The sequence below is a fragment of the Larus michahellis genome, chromosome 4 (genome assembly GCF_964199755.1).
Source record: "Larus michahellis chromosome 4, bLarMic1.1, whole genome shotgun sequence".
NCBI classification, from domain to species: Eukaryota; Metazoa; Chordata; class Aves; order Charadriiformes; family Laridae; genus Larus; species Larus michahellis.
This window is the reverse complement of record NC_133899.1, coordinates 86,258,115-86,273,770: the sequence shown is the minus strand read 5'-3', so window position 1 is coordinate 86,273,770 and position 15,656 is coordinate 86,258,115. Positions and strand designations below refer to the sequence as shown.

Sequence of the window (15,656 nt, the reverse complement as noted above, 5' to 3'; positions counted from 1 at the left end):
CTTATTTGTGAACTAAAGACAGACTCTGCCAGCACTCAATGATTTATGCTGCCCGCTCCAGAAGCCATGCAGCTTCAGGAATTTTTGTTGTTAAACTCCTCTTCACACACCAATTTGAAAGTCTCATCCAACAGATATCAAGGGAATCCTCGCCAGCAGTTCATCGGTACGCAGCCTCCTCTGCTGAAGCCGGGATTTCCATTTGCTGTGGAGAGAACAAGACAATTGTGAAGTACTGGACCTAAACATATTTTATTAACAAAAGACTCCACTTGTCACTATTTTTAATTTTGTCTCTCACAGCATTTATTTGGTACAGAAGGATGACACACGCTACATTTTAAATATCTACACTGAAAATGAATATTAGAAAATCCTATACTGTGTTTTACCTGTCAGAGGTCATCAGAAGCTGTATTTCAAGAAAACTGAAGGCATCAGATGTAGTTTGCCCAGTAGATTAATACTGAGCTGTGAACTTTCATCCTCTGCAGCAAGATTTCCATCCAACTGACACAGAACTGACATGCAGTAACACTTACAACCAGGGGGATCCAATTTAGACAGAGTTCAAATGGTTTCAAGCTACTCATAGGTCACAGAGGTAAAGTATGCATAAGAGAGCTGGCTTTAATCAGGAGGTTTTCAGTAATGTCACACCAGAAGTGATAGGCCACGTTGAAAATGAACTGGATGTTAGGCTTGAGAATTAAATTACCAACTATGTTTTAATATTCTGACTACAGTCTTTAAGACATTCTCACAAGCCCCAAACAGTATGTGGTGGGGTTTTTTTTCAGAAGAGTAGAAAAAGACGTGGAGTTTTGCACAGGCATAAAAAAAACTTCTTTCCCATGTGTCATCATATCTGTGACGTCTATCTTCAGAAGCTTTTGGGGAAGAAACATGATCCAAAACAAAAACAAACCAGCTCCATTGTGGGTGACAGTTTGGAAATAAACTGAAAAAGGACTCAAGATTTTCTCCATAATGGAGTATGCGAACGTAGGAAAATTGAGAGGGACAGGAAGGATTACAGTGAGAGAGAGGATTTGGGAAAGGCCAATTTTAACGCAGTTATCAAATGCTGACCTACTTGCGGAACAGGCAGGTGGAATCTCCGTTTAACGTTTCAGACAACGTGAAAATGAGAGGACTCATTGAAAGACATGTCACTGAAAGACAATGTGTTATTCTCTTGAGCCTTTTAAAGGCTATATTCTACCCAGAAACCCCTAAATCTGTCAGGTGTTCTCATTTCAAGTTTCCCTGATCAGTTTGGCTGTATCCAAATGAGCCCTGTGCTCTCCTTTTCATGTGGATAGGCTGAGCGCTTTGTCTCCATGCCATTAGAGATGCCAGAAAGTAAACTGGGAAACAGCTCGACAATCCAATGAAAAGCATCACACCTTTTGTACAGTCTTCCCTACTGGTTTCCACCCTGTTTAAGAACTGCTTCTCAGCAGAAATAAAAAAGCAACTACTGCACAAAGCCTAGCAGACAAGGTATGTTGAGTTTCTGAAGATTTTCATTGAGTTTTGTTATGAAAAGGATTAAAAATCCGTACTGCCGTGCCCATCTACAATATCCTCTCTGAAAAAAATTTAATGCCACAAAGAGAGAGGGGAACCTGAAGAAGTCTGTCACTAGAAATACAGTGCTGGATCTTGTGTCATATTACAGCAAGCGTGTCTCAGCTCATATCAGCAAAGCAGAAGGAAGGAACCTGGCAGGGTAGATCCAGGGTTTTCTTAATGAATACTCATCCAGAAGTAGCATCACAACCAACAAAATTACACTTTCATAACCCATTAATTTCACTGCATCCCGCACTGATGATTTAAAATGTATATGAAGGAAGGAAAGACTGAGAAATTCAAAACCAGTGTTTTCTCAAACAGGATAAATTAGGGCTTGTTGAGTTCCTCACTATTAGAAACCAGATTGTTTGCAGTACCTGGCTTGCTCATTTACATCTATTTCAGATATCTCCTTACAGAACTCTAAGATGTATAATACAGGCATAACTTTAAACACTGGACTAGGTAAAGTGTCCCCATCTAGGTTAGTAAAATAAATATTTTATTTTTTTCCCCAAACTAGGAGGCTTTTAAAGACTGATCCATCACTGCTCTCTAAGTCCATATCCACTTTTCTTCCTCGTACTGAATGAACAAGTGGTTTATCACAGTCAGAAAAGCGTTCCCTTTATGAAGTTCTGACTTTCATTTGTTGCTCTCACTCAGTGGCCAGACCAGTATCACAAAATTAGATGTGCTACTCTTCAATTCTAATTACACCGCACAGCTCAATTTCCTACACGTTCTCAACTTCGTAGAAAATATAGCTGTACTGCATGAATAGTCCACAGAAGCCAAATATTAAGAGATTCTTTCTTTTTTTCCAGCCTGCCAGGTCATAAAAATCTTGAATTATGAAAAAGTAATTTTTCTTACTTGTCATTGTCATCTTGTCTTAACAAAATAAGATTCTAAAATAACAAGAACTAGCACACGTCCAATCGTGCCAAATCCTCCACATATCCCGTTCAGCCCTTCCTACGTTCACCCTGTGTAACTGAAGCCTTTGATTGTGTTTCCATTTCCACATCTAATTGCACAATTCCAAGCTGATGGACTGAAGAGCACAGGGACTGCACCTAAGCAGAAGTGCAACACACTCCCGTGATTAAAGCATCCTACAATTAGGTGAGATGCAGCTTTCCTTCTTGATTTTTGCTGCAAAACTATACTATGCTGCTTTTTGCCTTTTAACACATCCTAATGACTCATGGCATTTAAAATGGAGTTAAATATTTTTCTTAACACAGCTGTATATGTTTTATTTCATATGTTTGCCAAGATTCCTTATATATTCTTCCAACTATTACAGTCTTCCTTTCATGTTTTTAATTTTTAGTTTCCAGGGTTCCATAAAATATAAGTTGCTGAATGATGTCTACGCTCATGGCTGGAAGTATCTCTTTATTCCACCCCATAGCTGCACAGAACCTTGGACAGACTTTAACACCCATCTTTTGGGGCTTCTTTTAAGAAGCTGGCCTTAGACTCTAGCCCCAGGTCTCCTCCTTGCTTCCCCGAAGCACCCCATCATTAAAGCACTAGCCAAGGTTCTCTTACCTTCTTCCACTAATCACGGGTTTTATTAGCTGTCTCCTTAGAAATGCAAAAATCCCACAGCAACTGGAGAATTTAGCAGATTTGCGTGTCTTCCTACCAGAGAACGGTTGATACATCTGAGCTGTTCATCCTCCTTGAAGGATTGTATTTATTTTTACATAGTGAAATACAGAAAGATAACATATTGTTAGGATGCATCTCAGATCAATTGAATGTGAAATGGGAAACACATTTAGTTGTCCTCTTGAAATCCTTGCTAGCAGAATGCCCTTATGTGGCAATGAACGGGGCTTCCTTCAATCTGCCACTAAGTGACTCCATCTTATCCTGCTCGTTAATGATCTGGCTTCAGTTATTCATCTCTCTTACCAGTGCAACACATCTGGCACAAAGGCTTTCATGCTAAAGAAAATCCAATTAGTGCAGAATGCTTCGGTACATCCCTTCGCCAATGCAAACTATCATGCTTTCACCATCGTATCCTCTACTCTCTACACTGGAAAGCCTGTGAATCCTACAGCTTTGCAATGAGCTACTCACTCCTTCAGCAAAATTCTTAAGCAAGAAGATAGGGCTCATCTGGAAGGGAGCAAGCACTTCCATGAAGGCTGACCTAAAGCTGTGGAATGAACTGCTTTAGAGGAAAAGAGAAAATCTCAAATATTCCCCACCATCTGCTCCAACTTCAAGGCACATTTTAGGTGCTTGCTTTAAATTTAACATTAAAAAGGAATCCATACACACATTTAAAAAAAAAACAAAAACAAACCAAAACAAAACTAAAACAAATATAAAGAGAAAATAAACACAAACACTACCAACACAAATACCCTACGGGAGAAGATTACTCCATTGGAGATCTTCAAAAATAAAACATCCCCCCCAAGCGCTACTGAGGAGGTGCAGGAACATGGAAGTAAGACAGTTTCTAGCCCTTTCGAAGGGCTGCTTTGAGTGCCATTTAAGGAGTGAAGCACAGCAGAGCACAGCGCCGTAATTTTGCCGTAGAAATAGAGACGACAGAATGGAAACAACTATGCCTTAACGTCAACATTTTATCCACACCAAGCATTGCTCACAGATTTCTCCTCACACTGCTTTTCATTCATTGTCTTCCCTGGCTCTACTTAGAGCTTACGCTTCTCTCCAATGAACTGCCCAACTTATTTTACGTCAGCTAAAAAAAAATAATACCGATTAAGAATAACGTTTTCCTCACTGAATTAAAAAAAATACACAATACCCATTCCCATTAAACTGACACTGGATAGTGATGCTACATAGGATTCGAGATGTTTCATGTTTTTCAAGTGATTAGCATCAAAATCTCTCTATAAAAATAAAGTAGTGACAATTATAACAGTTAAACTATCTCCTCTGTGTGGCTATACACCACCTTTAAAAAAACCAGCAGAGAATGTTTATTTTAGTCCTAAATATGATTTATCTGTTGATTCTTCAGCATTCATATTTCAGCAGCTGCCAAACCGCTAAGCTATCCCACGAGATGCATAGTCAAAAACATCCTTAACCGTCTCCATCTCCAGAACAACAGAGTACGTGGATCTGAACACTCTGGTTAGCTGGCTCACAGTGACCAAAGGGTCGACCGCCTGGGAAATGACAGGAACCATAAGGGTTAACTTGTGGGCTACCTCAAAACACATTCGTGTTCTTTTGCAATAACCCACCAAACTTAATGACCATCAAATAATGGTTGCATGATCTGAGATTTGGAAAACCTAGACGCATTCGATTGCTTTCTCTGATTAGGTCTGTACTTATTTGGCATTACCAGAGATATCTCAATCCCTAAATAATTAACCTACAACCAATATCTATGAAATTGCCTCACTAAGCTCACTATCCAGGACTGTTTGCTGTTAAATTAGTAGAATAAATAATTTACACCAAAAAAGCGTGCACAAGATAGTGCCAATAAACCTGGGGGAACTTGTTCATTATTTGCAAGAAAATTGGATGAAACACAATTCCCCAAGTACAAGCCATTCTGTAGAGTAAAAGGTGCATTAGGATTATTGCAGCATGTAGGGAACAAATGAAGCCTCATGACTGTTCTCTTCAGAGTTACGCTCTCTTCATTAGCCTTTTCTCCAGAGCTATAAACACATGCAATATACTGTACACAGGAGAACACAGGAGACTGAACGTTTGCATATGACGTACATTTCTTATAGGAAAAAAATAAAAATGACAGAGGTATTGTAGATCTTTACTTGAATAAGCAAGGAGCTAAAAGAATAATGTTTAATACTGAAGTGGCATCTCTGTATCATTTGGGAAATTCTCAAACCATCTTCTCCACTGGCAAAGGTTACTGTTGCTAACTCTAAATGCTCAAGAAAATTGCTTTGTAAATTTGTAATTCGCAGGATTTCTTAATCATTTCAAGACCATTTCAAAATGGACTGTTGATGGAACTTATCTCTTGCAAAGTTCTCGGGGTTACTCATGCAGCACTTGCTCCAGCACACAGCGAGTCAGTGAGCGTCTGTGCTAATGTCGCTGGGAGCTGAAACAGGCCCCGCTGGCGAAGAGCAGCAGTACCGACTCCTGTTAAAATTTCAGAAATAGTTTGAAAATACTTATTCTAAAGGCACATTCAGGATTCCCGACTAAAAATTCACATTCGGAAATAAATAAATAAAATTCGCTGAGAACAATTTGGCACAGAAACTAGTGCTGAGGCCAAAACAGAGTTTATGACTTTGGCGTGGGCCCATCTCCCATTAGGTTCCTGAAAACTGCAAGCTCCTGCAAACTCAGATTGTTCGTAGCGCTCCAAGGCACGGCTTTCCCTGCACAGCAAGGTACGAGGATGAGACTCCTTCATCCTGAGCTTTGGTTCCAGAAGCAGCGCTCCCCTGCCCTCCCTGGGTTACACAAGCCCCTGAAGAGATGCCCAGGCAGGAACGCCCTAACCTAAAGAACCAGCTCCAAGCACTCTCTGCTCTTCAAGCTCTGTTTTTCCTACAGAGAGAGGTGGTCACTAGTCTCATGTTGTTGTTGCAGCCCCAGGGACAGAGCCACAGACACGTTTACCACACCCAGGGAAGGCGCAGCAGAGTCCCTGGCTGGATCCAGCCCCTTGGTTAAGTCTGAATTAAATGCTAGGTCTCAGCCTGATTTGTGGCGGTTTGTTGTTTTTTATTATTTGATAGCAAGTATCCTGGGACGTGTTTCATGACCTTGCTCTGTATACATGCTGAAAACACAACAATCTTTTTTATAAAAAAAAGAAACATTTCTCCCTAGGTTATGAATCATGCAGTTGCATGACCTGGGTCCCAATGCTTCCTGCAATCTATCTTATTTACTACTGAAAGAAATCATAGATATGAATGCCAGCTTACCTGTTCTTCCAGAAAACAATACTGGGTATACCAATTTCACTCCTTTCACTCATCTTTATCCCAAAAGAACAACAATGACAAAAAAAAAAGGGTTAGCCCTGTGGAGTAAAAGGTGGCCCAATGTCATTGTTGCGTGCAAGGATCAGATAAGCACCTGGTTTGTTCTGTCTGTGAAGACAGCTTTATCCAAATAAAGCATAGTGCATTTTATCATTCTGTAATGGAAAAGACCTGTCACTCTTTGAATATCATCATATGGTCGGTGGCCGGCAGATAATGGACTGTTAAGTGTCAAGGTGACTGGCTTTGAATGTGCACAAAACTAAAAATTATAGACCTGTCATTCCATAGGCAGGCCACAATTAGCTGTCTATGCAACTTGAAATTTCCATTTTGCCAGCTGAATAATCAATTGGCTACAGTTTCTCAATATAGATGCATTTTTAGGCTCTTTGCACTCAGGATTTTATCTTTTTTAGAAGGTTTTTCAAATAACTGTGCAGTGCACTTAAGCAGATGGGGTTAGGAGTGAACTGCGCAGTTATTTCCTCCTCAAACACATACACAAATACATTCACCAATATTTTACAAACACTTTTAATGTTAATTTTTTCTAGCTATGCTCCGCACTACAACGTTTTTGCCGGGGATGTGGTGCTAAGGAACACAAGCTACACAAAATTCACAGCTTCAGACTCCAAAGCCTTTTTGTTTCTATTAACAACATAATATTCTTTTTCTACGTTGTGCTATCAGTCCACCCTGATACCAGTTAATAATACAACATGACTTAGAAATAAAATGGTTTTGATGGTCAACTTCAAAAAGGGAAAGTATTTTCTTTTCGGAGAATTTTTTTTCTCCAAAGTAACGCTTACTAACAAAATTTTAAGATGGTTGGGGCAGAGACCTTATTTTATGCTGCTAAAATAGCAGAGACAAATACAGAGATATATCAGTAAGGACTCTTACACTCTGCTTTGAAAACGAGCAAGCAATGCAAATAAAAAAGTTCAGAACCCCACGTGACATATTAATCTATGTACTGTAGCCCTCTTTGTCCTGGACAAGTAGCAGTCATTTGCTGTCTTACAGGCTGTCTGCATTTGAGAAAGAAACTGCTTAACATCGTGCCTGAATGTGAGAATAGGTTTACAAAATAGGGAGCTCCATAAATTCTGGGTTTATAAACACAGTATCAGGACAAGTGCTGCCTCAATGCCTTTTTGATACAAAAAAGTCCTTCAAGGATACGCTATCGCAAATCTCCTTTTTTTCTTTTTCTTGTTTTTTTTTTTTTTTTCTTTTTTCCTTTTCTTTTTTTAGCTCAGCCTGATTTGTAGCACATGATGGGCAGAATTCCTCCCAGCTGATGTGGAAATGCTACACACAGGTTCTGGCCAAAGCCACTTGGAATAACGGAAGGACGTGTGGGATTATCACTGGACTTTAAACCAGGCTCCAATATGTAGCCTCCCATTTTTATAGTACTTCATATATTGATAAAGCCTCTGCATGTAGTTCCGGGAGGTACACGGCGATACTTTGGTAATCTGAAGAAGTCTATGTCTGAGTCTGTAATTATATGGCATTTGGGCTTTAGTGATGCCTGGCTCAAGTGATAATGGCCTGAGGAGCTCCTGGTCTTCCCTCATAGACACACGCTCATTTCCTTTCCCCCAGCACAATTTACTCTTCCCGCATTTGTCCGATTTAAGTGCTCCCCCCATCCTTTTTTGATGATGACTTTTAACAGCAGTTATTTGAACAGTGTAATTTACAGCAAGCCATAGAAGTAGCCGTATGTACAAAGCTGAGGACGTGGCAAATTACAGCCAGAGAGCAGGAACAAGCGGCTGGAGGGAGCAGAGGGGAAAGTTCTTAAATTCACATTGCAGAACTACACTGTTAGCCTGAATTTCCTCCCTGCTTTTTCTCCTCTCTCCCTCTAGAAATAGAAGGTTAGGCCATTAGAGAATTCAATTGGTTCCAGATGGACCCTTAACCCAGCTCTTCTAATAAAAACATTTTCCTGTTAAACAACCTGTGTCACATGGAATAGATGAAATTCATCTTTAGTATACTGCCACTGAAGCCTGGAAAGACAAACCTGAAGTATGAGTATCTGTATCTCAAATATAAAAGGGTAATGCAACAATGATTTATCTCACAATTAGGCAGTGGTAATTAAAAAAGTAATACTGCAGCAGACATACAATACAAGCTTCTAGGAAAAGTTATAAAAAATTATAGCCGTCTTTTTTAAAGGCAGCGTTCCTTTTTTATGTTTTCTATTAAATTCTTCAGAAAAATCAAAATATAACACTTGACAGGATGACTCCTAAATCATCTCTTTCATGGGCTACTGCCATTGTTAACAAATTTTGTTTTGTTTTACTTTATATATTTTTCTAACATATAAATCTGAGAGCCAGTTTCACATGTACAGAAATCGGTGACAAAAATCTCCAACTTTTCTCATCAGACCATGATCAGTCCTTTTTGGGCATTAGAACAAAGCCTTTACTGTTCTAGATTAATATTTAAGGTACTTGGAAAATAAGAATAGACTGTGATTTTGCAGTCGGTAGCAGGTTGCTTAAGTACCTCCCATCCTCCTTCCTCCCAGCCTTCGTTCCGCCCCACGTGCCAACCAGTGTTTTGGCTGGCACAGACGTTTGTGTTGCCATGCAGTCAGCATATATTTTATCTTTTACCAGCTGGATCTATTCCTTGATCAAGTTCGCTGTACCGCTGTGCAAACAGTTGTGGCAGCAAATGCAAGAGCTGGGAACAACCCGCCAAGAGATGCCCAAGCTGCTTAAGCTATGACGGTTAGGGAATAAATGCTCTCAGTACCACAGCCTACGTAGCCCGTCTGTCTATCCCAGGTCCTTAGAGAGCTTCTATTTTGTTCCAATTCCTTTCAAGTATATTTATTCACACATCACCTTTGCAAGAAGTGCTGCAATTCCCAATTTACAGCTCTGGAACTGATCTGCATCAACGTTTTCAAAAATATCTTTCAGAGAGACTTAAATTCTGAGTGTCTACAGTGCTTTCAAAATGAGCTTTTAATTGACCTAAATGCTTTCGAAATTATTTGCTTAAAAGAGCAACAAAGAAATGGGTTCTAGGCTAGCATCCTACCCAGTAAGCTGTCCTAGCACTCTTGCTTTGTGACTTTCTTTCCATTTTCCCACCAGAGATAGCTGTGATATAATTTATTACGATCATGAAACTGATTATGCATTCTGAAGTCAGCAGATTTACCTTAAAATAACACAGTGCCTCAGTGAAAACCATTACATGTTCACAGTGGAATCTGTCTGGGCAAATGAAAAAAAAAAAAAAAATATTACTTGCCTCAGATTACACACACACACACACGGTTTGGCCCACTGTAGAAATTAAAACTTTTACAGAGTCAGGGTTAGTGGATTTTCCCTCCATGTTTCCGGAGGGACCTGCACTCAGGATGGTTCATTGTCTATTTGATCTTTCACTATTTTGCTTTGAGAAAAGGGCAGATTTTGCATGGCAGTTAAGAGCATTTGTGCGCTGTCTCGGTCGGTACAAGCAGCCTGCATACTTTGCTATATGCTAGCAGAAGTTTGAAAGAAAGAGAAAAAAATCGCACCTGTACCTTTTTTCTTCCTATCATCTCTTCACCTCAGAAGACCACTGTGTTTTCCGACTGTCCAGAGAAGGCTGAAATAGCTCCCAACTACTTTGGCCTTCAGTCAGACCAGAGTCACACACACGTGGTTATCTGCTGCCTTGTAGAAACACAACTTGTTTTCACCAAACAACGCTTTCCTATGGAAGTTTCTTAGCCTTGAGATAGGAGAGCCCTACGTCCCTGTAATTCCTGTTCAGAGCATACGAAAATATCTTGGATCCTCAGTTATATGGAAACTTAGGAAAAGGGAAAAACAGGGTAACCGGCAAAATGGAGACAGGGCATTTGCACAAAGGGCTAGATATCGAATACAGAACAAGCCCCCCCCCCTTCTGTGCTTTTGCTTCTTGCAGCGCTGTTTGTGATCCTTTTTCCCGTTTGTACTGGCAGGCCTCTCAAATTGGCAGGGCGATACCGTGATGCGAGGCATTCACCAGGGTAACTGCTGCTCTTCTCTGGGGAACCGGGAGGAAAAGAACCACGTCAGCATCCCCCCGCTGCTGTCGGAGGTGCTACGCGATGCATTGCCTCTAGCAGCACTGGATTTTATGTACAGCTGTACCGATAGTTGGAGAAGTTACCATGACATCAAATCACCCCCTCCCTCCATTGCACTACATGGCATTTACATCTCCCTTCGAGGTGAAAACAGATGAAGCAACAAATACAGCATGAAATAAGCCTGGACCTACCCCTTCTCCACCTGGAGCTCGGCCATTGGCTTCGCTGGAGCGGGGACAAGCCCTTTACCTGCACCAAGATCAATATAACTTTGAACAAAAACAAAAGAATATCTGTTAACTCTTGGCTGCTACGCACACCTTACGGTTGAAGTCCGGCCAATTAAACTCTCAAAGCAGTAATGCTGTCAAGGCATCCAGCTGCTAAATGAGGTGCGGGCAAAAGATTTTGCCTAATTTCTGAGAATCAGAAAATATTAGCTAAAAACTAACGCTCTCTACATTCTGCTGCTATTTCACCTCAAAAGCATTAGGTCTCCAAAAGCCAACGGCTAAAGGAATGCAGTTTTCTTTCTTAAAGCTGAGGGTACGTTTAGACTCTACATAAAACTACCATAAATAATATAGTGACTGCACGTGTCGAGTTAATATTAAAAAGAGGGGCTGTGTGATGCATACCAAGTAGCGACGTTCTCCATCTAAATAACAAAATACCGGCGGGTTTCACCCTGGGAAATTCACCCCACTTTTTTCGGGAGGGGAGAGTGGGAAGACTCCCTCCTGATAACCACGGTGTGACACCGAGCACAGGCCGGCTACCGGGGGCTACCGCTGAACGGCAACCGGCCGCGGGTCTGGGCAGCCCTTGTGCCTGCTCCAACCGCAACCGGCGCGCTGACAGACTCCATTAGCATTAATGCTGCTCTCTTATCTCCCGGTGGCCGGCCGGTGACGGCTGCCTGCCACCACCGACAAGGCCGACAGCGCCAATCGGCTCCGGCACGGCAAGGTCACCGCGCCGGCCGGGCTCGGGATTGGCTCCGGCGCCGCGGCGTGTTATTACTGTCTGATTTGATCGGAGGCAGGGGGTGGTCTCCAATCAAACAGAGAAAAGGTCCTGGAGAAGGTAATTAAATCCTGTCAGAGGCAATTATCGGTTCCAGGGCCATGACTCTGGCACTGAATGCAGATGATCTGAAGCTCTATTCTTGTAGAAATTCAAGAGGGCTTCTGGCACGGATCAGTTAGACATAAAGGAAACAGCAGGCTTTTTGCAAACAATGCGGTGCTGTATTTTGAAGCTTTTTGCACATCTTTTTTCCTCCCTGCTCTCAGAGTTTGGTTACTGCTGATCAAAAATATTTCCTTCTCCCCGCATTCTCATTAATTTAATAGATAAGATTTACTTATATATCATACACATAATGACAAGCTACATAAGAGAAATTTTGTTCCGAAACACTGCCCACTTAAAATGTCTTTCATCAAGACAAAACCGCTTTAGACAATAGAAACATATCAAATTATTGATGTTTTACTGGAAAAAACGAAAGCATCAGAATTGGATTATCTATCCAGAAGGGCAATGCCTCATCTCTAAATCCTATGGATGCCAAAAGGGAATAAATAAATGACTTCCTCCTACCGTGGTATAATGATGCCAACACAAGTGTATCAGAAGTGCCCTGACATGTTGAAAAAGGCATGCATTTCACTGACATAAACAATACACTGTTTAAATTTAGTTCCACAAAGCCTGAAATATTATTTACTACATATTCTTTTCATTTTACTCTGATGTGACAAACCAGAGCTGGGAAAAATCTGAAATTTATACTAGAGATTAAAAAACGAAACAAAGCAACACAAACAAAAATAAAAATCTCACAGTACTTTAACAAAAGCATTTTCCTGATTTTATATAAGACCTTTTTTTCCCTCAAGTGTGCATCAATTTGCTATTTCAGAGCCAGATTACAAGCTCAGTTGTGCCACAGTAAATCAGGATTGACACCATTAAAGTAAGTGGAACTACTTTAGCTTTTACAGAGAGCAGAAGCGGGGCCTTTGCCTGCCTCAGCCGGGGCTGCAATCACTTCTTGCATCCGTGCACGAGGAAAAAAAGGGAAGGGCAGGGAAAAAAGAGCCAGGGTGTGTGAAAGGCCATGTTGGGAAACACTCCCACAGACTAACTGCGACTGTACGTCTTCCTGAACAGGCTTCATTCACTGGTAATGCATCCTGTCCCTGATTAGGTTTAATTGTCTTAAAATATCATGCATTCAATAAAAAATAAATTTTTACTAAACCCTTCCTTTCACTCGGTTCTGATTTGCTCAACTGACTTTGTAAACTGCTGTTCAAATATGAATGTTGCTGCTGCTGAAGCGTTTCACACGGTATTAGTGTAAGTTCTCTGTTGTTTCTGTGAGGGCACTGGGTTTTTTGTCTGGTTGGTTCCCCGCATCCCCCCCCAGCCCTGCCGAGGCCATGCGTTTGCACGGCATCATTTAATTTAATTTCATATGAACGCACACCTGGGGAGAGGGGATTACAGCTGCAGTTTCACACCTCCTCGTGCAGGTAAGGCATAGAGCTGCTTGAAAGAAATGAACTTAAGCTTTTCTCCAACGTTTCAGTCACCTCATAGTATAGGAAGAAGGTGTGTGTGTGGTGGGTGCTATAAGTACTAAGGAGGCAGCAGATTATTTCCCCTCAGAAGCAAGCACAGCAGATGGAAAGACCTTTCTCCCTCGGACCATGCCGGGAGCCAGGGCCTTCTCTCAGCCTGACCCACAGCTCATTTGGGGTCCTCTTCCTGCAACCACATGGATTCTCGTGAAGCGTCTCCTTTTGGACAGTCAGCCCACCCTAAAAAAAAACACCCAAGAAAGAAAATCACATGTAGAAGCATAAAAGGAGACACTCTACCATAAGTGTAACAGAGCTAAGGCTCAAATCCCGTGAGTCTTTATAAATCCACCTGGACGCTTTCACTTGTAGAGAGGAGGGCCACTATGACTTTAGCAGCAAAGGAACATCTCGGTCTCTGTAATTCATTCATTCTTGAATTTCAGTGTGAAATTACTAAGAAAAGGCATCGCAGTTGGTGACAATCACCACAGTAGTTTCTCAAATTCAGGGCATTTGTCAACTAAGAGTTGAACGAAGCATGAACTCGCTTTACACAACTATCCAACAGCTGTCAGAGAGTGACGACTCCAGTGGCTACCAGCTTCCAGCAGTTTGTAACCAGTGACAGATTGCCTATCAGCAACTAGTCAGGCCTACCCCCTCCCCAAATATCCATCAGTTGGTATGAGCACATTTTTCCTATGAGCCCTTCTGGAAAAGGAAAATTTTAATTCAGGCTAGTGTCTGTGAAGGAAAGTACTGTAATTCCTAGTTTTAAAGGGTCATTTTTGAGCATACAATGGCAAACCCCCCAAGCGTCAGTTAATGTTGTCTGCAGCTTTACAGTGCCATCTCTGTCACCGCGCTGTGATAACACCCACCGCGCTTCAGGTCCTCAGCCTTGTCAACACAAACATATTATACGCATATTCCTGGGCCGTTTTATAAAGGCCTTAGAGAATTCAAAAGAAACTTAAAAAATTACCGATGGTTTATACAGGATCGAATGATATTATTGAGAGAACAAGTTGCCTTACAGGAGCTCATTTGCACTATTGTTATCGCATACTCTCGCATTGTCTATAAAGGCACATCAGAAACAAAAGATTGAGGTAGGTCCCTGTGCTACCGCTGTCAAAGCTGACTTCAGGATTCCATACATTTCTTGTGAAGTTGATAAGATCCTGATTATGCAAATGCTTGGCTATTAGAAGCTAAGCACAATGCCTTAAATTCCTATCTGTATCTTAAAACATGCTCATTCATCATTGGACTCTCCTCATATATAGATACGTGTGTGCGAGAGAATATATTTCTGTATGTTCCTTTATACTTACATACTTTAGCCTTGTGAAGGTTATTGAGCAGTAATTAGGAGAAATAGCATTAGTCGTTCTTACACCAAAATATTTGATTTTTAATTCACAGTCAGGGCACGTGACTAGTTCTTATTTGTATAAAAGCGAATCTTAATCATCTAAGTAAACCTAATATTTTGTTTATGATGCAAAAAGTGTTTTGTTTCACGGACGCTCTACAGCGTTCAGTTCAAATCTACTATTTCACTTATTAGGAAATTTGAGCAAGCATGATAATAAAACTTGAAAAAAGCAGCAACAGTGAATAACAAGTTGATTACAAATAAATGCTTCCTGAGCTTTTTTGCAGTATTTGTTTATGTGTCATTAATATTAATACTCTTTAAAACATAAAACCAGAAAGGTCAATAAAATAGTTGATTCTACCAACCAAAGTAGTTGATTCTTTTAGACAATGCACAGTCATCACATTACATACGTAAATTTCAAGGAGCCAATATCCAATTTTCTGTGGTTTCTTTCTTCCCACACATGTCACACTTCAAATTCGTTTTGACAACTAAACAATGTTTCCTTTATTTCATTATAATTCCCTTATCTAGAGGCAAAGCTTCATGACAATTTCGTAGAAAGAAACATGAAAAGACTTTCTGGTAGATAGGTTCCTTATTTGAAAGATTTCTTACAAAGATACATCGGCAAACAATCCAGCTGCATGGGCTTTTGCAGACAATGTCTAACTTTTACCTTACCTTGCAAAACCCACTGTAGATCCAATTCTCGTGATTAATATTTGACCTCCTAAATAAAAACCCCGCCCCCCACCCCCTCCCAGGTTATTCTTGATACCTCATTTCTGCGTGTTTTTTTTTTCTTGAGGCTGAGGCATCTGTGTTAATACCCTACCATCAGCATATACACTTTTAATTTACTAAATGCAATAAAAAAATATCAGTTGTCACTTGTGTAAGATATATTCACTCATACTTTTTTCAGTTTACGTATAAATGTAATTTCATTCATTAAAGCATATATATTTCAGAAC

At 40.7% G+C, this 15,656-nt stretch overlaps 1 protein-coding gene across 1 annotated transcript in view; it reads right to left on the bottom strand.

Moving 5' to 3' along the window:
- MPPED2 (metallophosphoesterase domain containing 2) overlaps positions 1-13,239 on the bottom strand; it is a 134,797-nt gene extending 121,558 nt beyond the window's left edge. Inside the window, exons 1-2 of the mRNA XM_074586240.1 lie at positions 13,196-13,239; positions 111-205 (exon numbers count right to left, since the gene is read on the bottom strand). The gene's annotated coding sequence lies outside the window, so the exon portion shown is untranslated. The remainder of the gene's footprint in view (positions 1-110; positions 206-13,195) is intronic.
- Positions 13,240-15,656: the final 2,417 nt, after the last annotated feature.